The sequence below is a fragment of the Chrysemys picta genome, chromosome 1 (genome assembly GCF_011386835.1).
Source record: "Chrysemys picta bellii isolate R12L10 chromosome 1, ASM1138683v2, whole genome shotgun sequence".
In the NCBI taxonomy this organism is placed as follows: domain Eukaryota; kingdom Metazoa; phylum Chordata; order Testudines; family Emydidae; genus Chrysemys; species Chrysemys picta.
In genome coordinates, this window is record NC_088791.1 from 15,881,804 (window position 1) to 15,894,287 (window position 12,484).

Here is a 12,484-nt window from a genome sequence, read left to right on the forward strand (position 1 = left end):
TAGCTGGCCAACACTGGATAAATGAACAGGATAAGGAAAGGTATACAATTCATAATGTGGTGAACAAAGACAAGGTCTAGTATAAAGCAACAGAGAGTCCTGTGGCACCTTTAAGACTAACAGATGTATTGGAGCATAAGCTTTCGTGGGTAAATGCCCACTTCGTCGGATGCATGCCGATGAAGGTCTAGTATGGCTCATGAGGGCTATATGAAAAATGTGAGGTTTTGACCAAACTATGTAAATGATAAAGAAACTGATATCCAACCACTCATTTGCGTATGTATTGGGGAAACAGGCATTATCAGTTTATAACCCAGTATATAGTAGAAACCTGTGGCTCATAACTAAAAGTTGGATACAAAAAGATGGGGGTAAAGAGAAAGATCAGAGTTAAGGAAGGTGTTGAAAACTTTACTGGGGTGCTCTGTAGTGACATATAGGGGTTTTGAACTTATAGCCTTGTAGTGTGATCACTTCCAAATGTTCGGTTTTGTTAAATATTGTACAACTTTCTAATGTTTTTAATGAATTTGTTTCCTCCCTTAACACAATCTTAAGTTTTGTTTGGGAATTTTCTTGATTTGTTTCTGAATTTTTATTTCTTTGTAACAAGCCTGATATGTGAAAACTTGATATAGTTGTACTCTCAATAGTTCAGAGTACAAAGACTGTCAGTTCTAGGACATCTGGGGAACTTATAAGATACACAGGAGTCCAGCCCCAGCTTTTTTTAAAATAGTACACAGACAATGCTTAGCAGAAAATACTTATAAAAGCAATATAATCTTGAAGGATCCCAAAGAGTTATACAAAATATATACATATAGCATAATTAATGCAGCCACCTTAAAAGCTGAAAGCTCAGCACCCACCCTTCTGTACTTAGTTTTTCTCCATCTGCAAAATGGGTATACAATAATAGTGGTGTTTTGATGCTTCATTAACTTATGTTTGTAAGCACTATGAAATCCAGGGATGAAAGTCAATATATAAATGTATAATACTAAAGACTAGATTTGGTGTTTGATTAGAAATTTTTTTTTTGCCCAAATCTCTCTGTGCTGGTATGGGAAGTTACATATTAGTCATATGAAGGTTCCCATTGCAAGTTCTTGTCCAGGTATTCTATAAAATGCTGGCTAAGCAAATTGAGGAATTATTTATATAAATTAGGCCCATTTTGATAAGATACTTAAAAATGCAAACTGCAAACTCTGACCAATATGATAAATATTCCATAACAGCTGTACAAATTGTCAGAATTAAACAAGTTTCAAGAATAATCCAAATGAGCTGCATCAGTGAAACGCCACAATCACCCAGTCAAACCTAAACTCAAACCCACAAAACAAACCAAAAGAGATGGAGGGAGGGAAAAATTCATAATTAAACACAAGCACGAAAGAGGTGGGTTTGATCTAACGTTCGTGACTGAGTTTTACTTTCTATTCTGCCTACCTTATTAAAAAAAGTTTTTGCTGTCCTAACTCTACAGATGGGCCTCCTTTGCTAGGGTGAACAAAAAAGAAAAGGCCTAAAAAACAGTCACTAGGTGGAAATAAAACATCTTTTCACACAAAAGTAAACAACCAACCCTCTCACCTGCTCTAAATGTCACGAACAAACCAATCCCCACCGAACATCATTGTTCAACTGAGCGCCCCCTCCTTTGTCTACCCCTTCAAATACCAAGCCTCCCCTTCTACTTGCCCGCCTGGCACCTCACCACTTCTCTCCCTCCACCTCCTCACCCCCTTAGCACGCCAAGCCCTTTTGCCCCCTGGCCTCATCTTACTCTCCTCGGCCCCACACTCCTCCCACCCCTTCCCCAACAGTTCCCCCCTCCCTTCCCCCAGGGGAAACCCCGGAAGACAACTTCCCCTCGCACATCCCGCCGCCCCCAGCGAGCTCCCTCCCGCTCACGGCCCCTCTCTGCCCTGTGACCTCTCCACGCCCACCAGGCCCTTCCCCGCCCTCAACTCTCCCCACGCTGAAGCCCGATCTCCTCTTCTCTCCTCTCCCCGCCCTCAGGACCCTCCCCACCCCCGAGCCCCGGCCCCCTCCCCAGGTCCCACCCCGCCCCCCTAGCCGCTCTACTCCAGGTAGCCCCGCTCCCCTCCAGCCCTGCCCCGTCCCGGATGTCCCTGCAGGCCGCCCTCTCTCTGCCCCGGCCCCACTCCTAGGAGCCCCCCACCCCCAAAAGCCCGCCCCGCCCCTCCCTGCCGCCGCCGCCGCCCCTCTCCCCCGCCCTCAGGCCGGCGGGGGCGGTTACCTCTGCCCGGTGTAAACATCGGCTCGGACTCCTCTAGCCCCTACTCCACCACCAGCTTCTGCCCCCTCCCCTTGCCCGCAGAGGACCCCGGACTGCCCGTCGCGCCGCCTGCCTGGAAACACTCCGCCGAGGAGGGGCGGCTCAGCCCTCTCCTGGCTGCAGGGGGAGGAAGCGAGTGGCGCTCCGGTCTAGCCGCTCCGTCGCGCCCCCAACAGCTTCGTTGGCGAGTGGCGGCTGCAGACAGGTACGTATCAGGCAGCGCGGAGGGCAGTCCCGGGCTGGTGTGGGGTCCTTACGGCAGGCAGCGAGCCAGCCCGTGCTGCTCTGAGTCTGGTTACTAGGAGCAGGAGGTTGTGAAGGCGGAAGTAGCCTGTGGGGGTGGGGGACAGGTGTTGGGATCCGGCCTCCATCCTGCAGCGTAGGGAACACTGCTCCTCCGTAGCCCAGGGACACCAGCCCACCTGTGGCTCTAAGCAGTGATGTCACCATGTTATGACGTGCCACATGACTTGTTTTGTGGGATGACATCACATTGCATCCTATAATGTCATAGCAACATGTGATGAGGTTGTGGTGTGGCCTGGTCTCCTATCATATGTCATGTGTGATGCCCTCTTGGTATGCTCATGTCACATCAAGCACACCGTGGGTGGCACAGTGCAATACGATTACATTCATGGCACACCTCAGTGACATCTATGGAGCATGATGTGCCCTCACACTTCAAATGCACCACCACAGAACGGAGAATAACTGGCAAGGTGGTAGTACTACTGAAAGGGATCTGCGGTTTTTAGCAGATCACAAATTCAATATGTCAACAATGTGATGCAGTTGCAAAAAAAAAACCTAATATTTTGGGGGGGGTATTTACAAGAATGGCATATATAAGCCGCTGGAGAACATAAGAACCACATTGCTGGTAGGGATGTAAAACATTAAATGGTTAACCGATAAGTAAGGCTACAAGTTTGTCATGGATTCCGTGACTTTCTGTGACCTCCATGACTTCTGCAGCGGCCGGTGTGCCTGGCTCAGGGATGGCTCAGGCAGCCCCTGCACCAGTCATACCGGCCGCTAGTGGGCAGTCTTGGGCCATCGTGCCTCCCCACCCAGCGGAGTTTGGATCTGGGAGGGGGCAAGGGGTTGGGGCATGGGATGGGGTATTTACCTGGGGGGCTCCCCGGAAGTGGTGACATCCCCCTCACTCAGCTGCTAGGCAGAAGTGTGGCCAGGCAGCTCTGCGCACTGCTTTCACCTGCAGGCACCGCCCCCGCAGCTCCCATTGGCCATGGTTCCTGGCCAATGGGAGCTGCAAAGCCAGCACTCTGGGTGGAGGCCAAGAACCAGTCCCTGGGGGACGCCACAATAAAAATAAATATACTTACTCAATGATGATTCCCCATTTACAATTCCATTTTGAGGACCTGTAACGATGCTGCCTTTGGTGAGACACAACTGAGAGTACCAATTCAGGACAAATTGCTCAGAGCAGGGCAGTTATAGCCCAAGCCTGGGGTTTTTCCAACTTTAAGGCACACCAAATCAGCCAAACAGAGAGGACTTTGGTTTTACTCCACTGGCTAACCATAAGTCATACAAGCAATTCCCTTAGACACTCCAGTTTCCCAGTATCACCACCAGTGCCACTCGTTATGGGGATGAATGGTTATGAAAACCAATACCCCAGTAAAAGAAAAAGGTTCTCCCAATCCCAAAGGATCAAGCCCCAGACCCAGGTCAGTATACAAGTTAGATCTTACCCACAAATCACGCTGTTGACTATCCTTTAGAATCTAAAGGTTTATTCATAAAAAGAAAGAATATATATATATGAGAGCTAGAATTGGTTAAATGGAATCAATTACATACAATAATGGCAAAGTTCTTGGTTCAGGCTTATAGAGTGATAGAATAAACTGCAGGTTCAAATTAAGTCTCTGAAATACATCCACAGCTGGGATGGGTCATTCAGTCCTTTGTTGAGAGCTTCAGTTTGTAGCAAGCAACAGAGGGTCCTGTGGCACCTTTAAGACTAACAGAAGTATTGGGAGCATAAGCTTTCGTGGGTATGAACCTCACTTCTTCAGATGCAAGTTTGTAGCAAGGTTCCTCCAGAAGTAAGAAGCAGGATTGAAGACAAAATGGAGGAGATGCAGCAGCCTTTTATATCCTCTGCCCTGTGGACGATCACAGCAGCAAGATGGAGTCTGGAGTCACATGGGAAAGCCACATGTCCATGCGTGACTCAGTTCTTTACAGGCCAATGCCATTGTTTACATGTTAGTTCAGATATGGATTGGCGTCTCCCAAAGTTCATTGTCAGCTAAGTGTTTCTTGGTTGGGCACTTGCTGAGAATAATCCCTTCTCAAGAAGCTGACCAAATGCTTCACTGAGGCTACTTAGAATCAAAACACATTGATATACAAGTACATAGCCAATATTCATAACTTCAACTACAAAAATGATACACCCATACAAATAGCATAATCATAATCAGCAAATTATAACCTTTCCATAGACACCTTACACAACAACCTTTGTACAATATTTGCTGCAAACAATATATAATAATGGTTGCAACAATGATTTATACGGTCACAGGTTATGTCAGTAATGTCACAGGACTATTAGCCACATTTTAATACCGTTAATGTGTGCTATGTGGATTGTTCTAGTTTCTTAATCTTGTCCGAAGAGGGACCCCATCTTGCTGAAGTGTTGAAAAGACTGGAGCCTGTCAGGGTCCCCATAGAACTGATGGTTGGTGGGAACATGGGTGGTGGGTATCATAGGCTGGGGGAGGCTGTGCCTCCCCAAACAGCCTGGCGTGGCCCCACCCACACTCTGCCCCCAGACCCTTTCCCGCAGTGCAATTCCTTCCCACTCTTCTGTAGTAGCCCATGTTGGCTGGGGCGTGCCAGTGTGCCCCTGGTACTCAGGGGGGCTGGCACTAGGGCCATGGCTGTGCTGCCCACCCGGTGCTCGGGACGCTGGAACTGCGCCCCCCCAGCCGCCTGTGGCTCTGGGGCTGGAGTTGGGGACCTGCCCAGAGCTCCAGGGCTGGGAAAGCTGGGGGCACTACAGCCACGCCGCCCAGACACCCAGAGCCCTGGGGCTGGGGGGCTCGCCCGGAGCTCGGGGACTGGAGGTGCTTGGGCGGCCCAGAACTGGGGCAGGGAGCCCAGGGGCTGTGGTGTGGATATTCTGGGCTCCCAAAGGTTTTGGGGGAAGAAGGGGAGGGCAAGTGGCAGGGCATCCGGCAGAAGGGGAGGGGCTGGGTGCTACCCTCCCCCAACAGCTGGTTCACCCGCTGCCAGTGGGTGGAAGGCTCTTCATAAAGTGTTTAGACTGTTATTGTTTTAGATGTTTTCTCTGACTGCATTTGTCCTTAAATAAAGGAAGATCTGGTTCGTCAATATCATTTTCCCTGGAGAAAAAAAGGTGAAACTGTAGGTGCTGTACACCTGGGGAAGAAGACCAAAGCCCTGAGGAAGTGGGGAAGTGGGATACCAGGAGGAAGCACGAGCAGGAGAACACAAGAGGGGAGGACTCCTGCCTCATACTGAGAAAGCAGAACGATCAGTGAGTTACCTTAAGTGCCTATACACAAATGCAAGAAGCCTGGGAAACAGGCAGGGAGAACTGGAAGTCCTGGCACAGTCAAGGAATTATTATGTGAATGGAATAACAGAGGCTTGGTGGGGTGATTCACATGACTGGAGTACTGTCATGGATGGATATAAACTGTTCAGGAAGGACAGGCAGGGCAGAAAAGGTGGGGGAGTTGCATTGTATGTAAGAGAGGAGTATGACTGCTCAGAGTTCCAGTATGAAACTGCAGAAAAACCTGAGAGTCTCTGGATTAAGTTTAGAAGTGTGAGCAACAAGGGTGATGTTGTGGTGGGAGTCTGCTATAGACCACCAGACCAGGGGGATGAGCTGGACGAGCCTTTCTTCTGGCAACTACAGAAGTTACTAGATCACAGGCCCTGGTTCTCATGGGGGACTTCAATCACCCCAATATCTGCTGGGAGAGCAATACAGCAGTGCACAGACAATCCAGGAAGTTTTTGGAAAGGGGACAATTTCCTGGTGCAAGTGCTGGAGGAACCAAATAGGGGCAGAGCTCTTCTTGACCTGCTGCTCACAAACCGGGAAGAATTAGTAGAGGAAGCAAAAGTGGATGGGAACCTGGGAGGCAGTGACCATGAGATGGTCGAGTTCAGGATCCTGACACAAGGAAGGAAGGAGAGCAGCAGAATACGGACCCTGGACTTCAGAAAAGCAGACTTTGACTCCCTCAGGGAACTGATGGGCAGGATCCCCTGCGAGACTAACATGAGGGGAAAGGAGTCCAGGAGAGCTGGCTGTATTTTAAAGAATCCTTACTAAGGTTGCAGGAACAACCATCCTGATGTGTAGAAAGAATAGTAAATATGGCAGACGACCAGCTTGGCTTAACAGTAAGATCAGCAAGGATTTCAAACACAAAAAAAGATGCTTACAAGAAGTGGAAGATTGAACAAATGACCAGGGAGGAGTATAAAAATATTGCTCAGGCATGCAGGAGTGAAATCAGGAAGGCCAAATCACACTTGGAATTGCAGCTAGCAAAGGATGTTAAGAGTAACAAGAAGGGTTTCTACAGGTATGTTAGCAACAAGAAAAAGGTCAAGGAAAGCGTGGGCCCCTTACTGAATGGGGGAGGCAACCTAGTAACAGAGGATGTGGAAAAAGCTAATGTACTCAATGCTTTTTTACCTCTGTCTTCACAAACAAGGTCAGTTCCCAGACTGTATGGAGAGGAGGTGACCAGCCTTCTGTGAAGAAAGAAGTGGTTTAGGACTGTTTAAAAAAGCTGGATGAGCACAAGTCCATGGGGGCGGATGCACTGCATCCGAGGGTGCTAAAAGAGTTGGCAGATGTGATTGCAGAGCCATTGGCCATTATCTTTGAAAACTCATGGCAATCGGGGGAGGACTGGAAAAAGGCTAATGTAGTGCCCATCTTTAAAAAAGGGAAGGAGGAGGATCCGGGGAACTACAGGCCAGTCAGCCTCACCTCAGTCCCTGGAAAAGTCATGGAGCAGGGCCTCAAGGAATCAATTTTGAAGCACTTAGAGGAAAGTGATCAGGAACAGTCAGCATGGATTCACCAAGGGCTAGTCATGCCTGACTAACCTAATTGCCTTCTATGATGAGACGTATTATTCCTTGATTTTAGCAAAGCTTTTGATACGGTCTCCCACAGTATTCTTGACAGCAAGTTAAAGAAATATGGGCTGGATGAATGGACTATAAGGTGGATAGAAAGCTGGCTCGATTATCGTGCTCAACGGGTAGTATCAATGGCTCCATGTCTAGTTGGCAGCCAGTATCAAGCGGAGTGCCCCAAGGATCGGTCCTGGGGTCGGTTTTGTTCAATATCTTCATTAACGATCTGGAGGATGGCATGGATTGCACCCTCGGTAAGTTTGCAGATGACACTAAACTGGGAGGAGTGGTAGATATGCTGGAGGGTAGGGATACAGCGGGACCTAGACAAATTAGAGGATTGGGCCAAAAGAAATCTGATGAGGTTCAACAAGAACAAGTGCAGAGTCTTGCACTTAGGACGGAAGAATCCCATGCACTGGTACAGACTAAGAACCGAGTGGCTAGGCAGTGGTTCTGCAGAAAAGGACCTGGGGTTACAGTGGACGAGAAGCTGGATATGAGTCAACAGTGTGCCCTTGTTGTCAAGAAGGCTAACAGCATTTTGGACTGTATAATTCAGAGCATTGCCAGCAGATCGAGGGACATGATCATTCCCCTCTATTCGGCATTGGTGAGGCCTCATCTGGAGTACTGTGTCCAGTTTTGTGCCCCACACTACAAGAAGGATGTGGAAAAATTGGAAAGAGTCCAGCAGAGGGCAACAAAAATGATTAGGGGGCTGGAGCACATAACTTATAAGGAGAGGTTGAGGGAACTGGGATTATTTAGTCTGCAGAAGAGAAGAATGAGGGGGGGATCTGATAGCTGCTTTCAACTACCTGAAAGGGGGTTCCAAAGAGGATGGATCTAGACTGTTCTCAGTGGTAGCAGATGACAGAACAAAGAGTAATGATCTCAAGTTGCAGTGGGGGATGTTTAGGTTGGATATTAGGGAAAACTTTTTCACTAGGAGGGTGGTGAAGCACTGGAATGGGTTACCTAGGGAGGTGGTGGAATCTCCTTCCTTAGAGGTTTTTAAGGTCAGGCTTGACAAAGCCCTGGCTGGGATGATTTAGTTGGGGATTAGTCCTGCTTTGATCAGGGGGTTGGATTAGACGACCTCCTGTGGTCCCTTCCAACCCTGATATTCTATGATACTTCTGGGGGAATTCTGCACCAAAATTTTTTTTTTGCATATTTTGTCAAAATAACACAATATAATCATGCCAGTTTCGATTATTTTGGAAATTTATTTCAAAATATTTGTCAGCAAGTCTGTCTGTAACAATACAGACCAAAAAAAAAAAAGATTCTGGTAATTTTCTTTTGACAAATAGATTCCTTACTAGGCGTATTCATACAGAACTTTGAGTAATTCATTTAAATTACAATATAGAATTGTATTTCCTGCACCCGTCAGAAGCAGTGCAAAGGCTTGGGAGTGTCAGGGGTAACGGAGGAGGTGAGGGAGAGGCAAGGACCCTGGAGTGAACCTGTAGGGTTGTTGGCTGGGGGTGGGAGAAGTATGGAACAGGTTTTTGGGGGAGAGGGGCAGGACTGTTAGGGAGTTGGGGAGCCTCCCCCATGCAGACCCTGGCTGATGCCAAGCCTCTCCCATTCAGTCAGGCACATCTGCCCCAGTCCCCGCACTCTCCATCCCGACAGTTCCCTGCAGCCTCCTTCCCCATCCCCATGTGGCCATGCACCCCCAATCACATTCAGTCCCTGGCTCAATGCTGTCACTCCACTAGCTCCTGAGCCCACACCCCAGTCTGTCCTCCCCCACTAACCACTCTCAACCCCAGTCTGTGACCCACCCCCCAAGTAGCCCCATGTGCCCCACTCTGTCCTAACCTGGCTCCATGGGTCAGGTGCTGTGATGAACTTCTACTCCTGGGGGAATTTTGTGCCACTGCACACACACAATTTTTTCCCCCCACAGAAAATGCATTCTGTCCTAGAAGTGCTGCAGTTCTGCCCTTTACCCACCAGAAGCCACTGTGGCACCAGAACAGCCTGCTGTATTCATGCTGTTAGCTGTTCTGGCGCCACAATGGTCTCTGGTGGGCGAAAGGTGGAACTGCAGCACTTCTGGGGCAGTATTTTCTGCAGAAAAAAATAAAACTCCGTGGGACACATGAATTCTGCGCATGAGCAGTGGCACAGAATTCCCCCAGGAGTAGCATTGAGTTAGTCAAACTTGTTGAACAAATCAACCTAAATCCCTGGTCTGAAGACAGAGGGACATGGGTCCTCACCCAAAGAGAGGCGACAGCTAGGGGCCAGGAACCTGAGAGGGCATTCCTGGAGTTGACCACAAAGAGGGGGTTAAAGGTGCAATTACCCTGAAACTGTGACATCCTATCTTGTGCTTTATCTGTTAGAGCATGGATCTATAAGCATTCAAGATCACTTGCTTCTGGGTAGTTAGTGACTTTGAAACAGGTAATGCCATTTTTTTTTTCTTTTTTTTTTTTTACACACAGTGCCATTCCCCCTTAGGAAGGTCATTCATATGCTTTTGAACAGGACAGTCCTTTTTTGGGTGGTTTGTCCCCCATCCAGTACTGGGACAAAACTGGATGTGGTTTTGTTCAGTGTCAGACAGAGGGTGCCATCTTTAAGAGTGCACCACACTGCCCCCTTTGGCATGACCTTGAACACGCTACACAAGCAAAGTCAGGCTGGCAGGGGTTGCGTGGCATGATTGTAAAGATGATGCCCCTATGCGACGTGACTTCACACAATCCTCATGTCCCATTGACAAGGTTGGGGAGCTCCCCTACTATGCTGACTTTTATAGATTTCAGTGGTGTTTTGATTTTCTAAGTGCCATGATGCTCAGTGTTGCAAAGTCTAAATCCCTTTGTGGATCTGGGCATGACCTGAGAATATACAGGGTACAAGCTGCCTGCAATATCTAAAAATCAACTAGCTGATGATGGTTTTCTAGTTTTTACTGGCAGAGAGTCCTGCATTATCTGTCTGTGCTCTTCACAAAAAGGGCCACATTTACAGAGCTTCTGAAACTTTGTTGTCCTTCCTGTGTGCTGGCTAAGAATAGTTAAATAAAATAGTTATAATTTCCTCACATTAAATATTAATGGATAATCACAGTAAAGTACTGATTGTGCAAATCGTCTACTGACATTCAAATCTCCCTGCAGCCCTGTGCTCTCGCTCGGTCTCTCTCTCTCCCTCCATAACCACATTAAATCTGACCCTGGCTTAAAACTGGCAACTCTATCAGAAGGGAAGAAAGAGCGAAACAAGAGGAAACCAACTGGGGTAATGATTATAATAATCTTACCTTTGCATAATACCTCTCATTCTAATGTATTTTCGTAATTATAATAATTACCATTAAATTATCTGCAGGATCAAAGAACAAGGTGAATTGGTTGCAGACAGAGCCAACACATTTTTTAATGATGTTGATACTACATCCTACGTTCTCAACCTGTTTCACATTGTGGGCCACATATGCAGCTATGTGTTATATGTGCCGTATCCACACAATATATATACTACCTGTGTAGCCCTGAGGATGTCACATGGACCACAGCTGTGGGCTGACTGGGCCACAAATGGCCCACAGGTTGAGAACCACTGGTACCACATCATTTTTGCATCAAAAAGAGTATGAGCTGCCATAAGCAACAGAGGGTTCTGTGGCACCTTTAAGATTAACAGAAGTATTGGCAGGGCCGGCTCTGGCTTTTTTGCCTCAGGCGGCAAAAAAGCCTCCCGCCGCCGCCCCCCACCCCCCTAGCGGGGAGCATGGCAGGGGAGTGCGGCGAGTCCACCGCGGCTTCGCTCCCCCCGGCGGCCAGAGCGCCGGGGGGAGGGCGGCAAGCCCGGCCGCAGCTCTGCTCTCCCCGACCGGCTGGAGACTGTGAATGGCTATCCAACTAGAGAAGCAGTTTCTCCTCCCTTGGTGTTCACACCTCAACTGCTAGCAGATCACTTCACCCTCCCTGATTGAACTAAACTCGTTATCTCCATACTGATTTATACCTGCCTCTGGAAATTTCCATTACTTGTGTCTGATGAAGTGGGCATTCACCCACGAAAGCTTATGCTCCAATACTTCTGTTAGTCTTAAAGGTGCCACAGGACCCTCTGTTGCTTTTTACAGATTCAGATTAACACGGCTACCCCTCTGATACTTGAGCTGCCATAGTTCAGAGACAGGAGCACAAATATGTTCTCACCTTTTATTGGATAAAAGAATGTGTTCCAGAGCAGTTTTTTTTTAACAGGTCCTAGGAATTTGTTATGGTTCCCAATGCACGCAACTCAGAAAATATTTGGGAAGCACTAGTCTGTCACTGTCCTTTCCTGTTTCAATTTGGGGTAAAGTGAGGCTGCATTAAATTCCTTCACTCTGTCTGCAGCCACATTCTCTTTCTGATCTCACAGTTTCCTTAACAAAAACTGCTCTTCCCAACAAATTCCTCATTTCCCTAAAGCTGGTGCCAAGGGGTTCGGAGTGCTGGGGCAGTTGCGGTATGTGAGGGGGTGAGGGGTGCAGGTTGTGGGAGGGAGTTAGGGTGCAGGAGGGGGTTCCGAGTTGGGGCAGGGATTTGGGGTGCAGGAGGCAGTTTGGGGTGCAGGCTCCAGTTGGGTGGTGCTTATGTCAGGCGGTTCCCAGAAACAGCCAGCACGTCCGGCTCTTAGGCAGAGGGGCCAGGGGGCTCTGTGCATTGCCCACACCAGGAGGGAGCCGCCCCCGCAGCTCCCATTGGCCACAGTTCCCGCCCAATGTGAGCTGCGGAGCCGGTGCTTGGGGGGGGGGAGCAGCACACGGAGACTCCCCAGTGCCTAGGAGCCAGACATGCCGGCTGCTTCTGGGAGCTGCATGGAGCCAGGGCAGGCGGGGAGCCTGCCTTCGCCCTGCTGCGCCGCCGGCTGGACTTTTAGCAGCCCAATCCACCAAAATACCCCTCCACTAACATCCAACATCCTGGCCTCAAACCAGCCACTATTCTCCAAAATACCTCTCTGTTA

The 12,484-nt window shown here is 48.6% G+C and overlaps 2 protein-coding genes across 20 annotated transcripts in view; one reads left to right on the forward strand and one right to left on the reverse strand.

Annotated features, from left to right (window-relative positions):
* The window catches only part of UPF2 (UPF2 regulator of nonsense mediated mRNA decay), a 124,099-nt gene extending 121,683 nt beyond the window's left edge, over positions 1 to 2,416 (reverse strand). For 7 of the 18 annotated variants that reach the window (XM_065598897.1, XM_065598867.1, XM_065598734.1 and 4 more), the window contains exon 1: positions 2,276 to 2,416. The gene's annotated coding sequence lies outside the window, so the exon portion shown is untranslated. Of the gene's footprint in view, positions 1 to 848; positions 896 to 1,461; positions 1,521 to 1,605; positions 2,016 to 2,275 lie in introns of those variants that run through there. The other 11 variants (XM_065598235.1, XM_065598168.1, XM_065598631.1 and 8 more) reach the window with 5 other exon arrangements.
* Positions 2,379 to 12,484, forward strand: part of DHTKD1 (dehydrogenase E1 and transketolase domain containing 1) — a 52,543-nt gene continuing 42,437 nt past the window's right edge. Inside the window, exons 1-2 of one of the 2 annotated variants that reach the window (XM_065599013.1) lie at positions 2,380 to 2,519; positions 5,678 to 5,861. The gene's annotated coding sequence lies outside the window, so the exon portion shown is untranslated. Of the gene's footprint in view, positions 2,520 to 5,677; positions 5,862 to 12,484 lie in introns of both variants that reach the window. The other variant, XM_065599058.1, reaches the window with a different exon arrangement.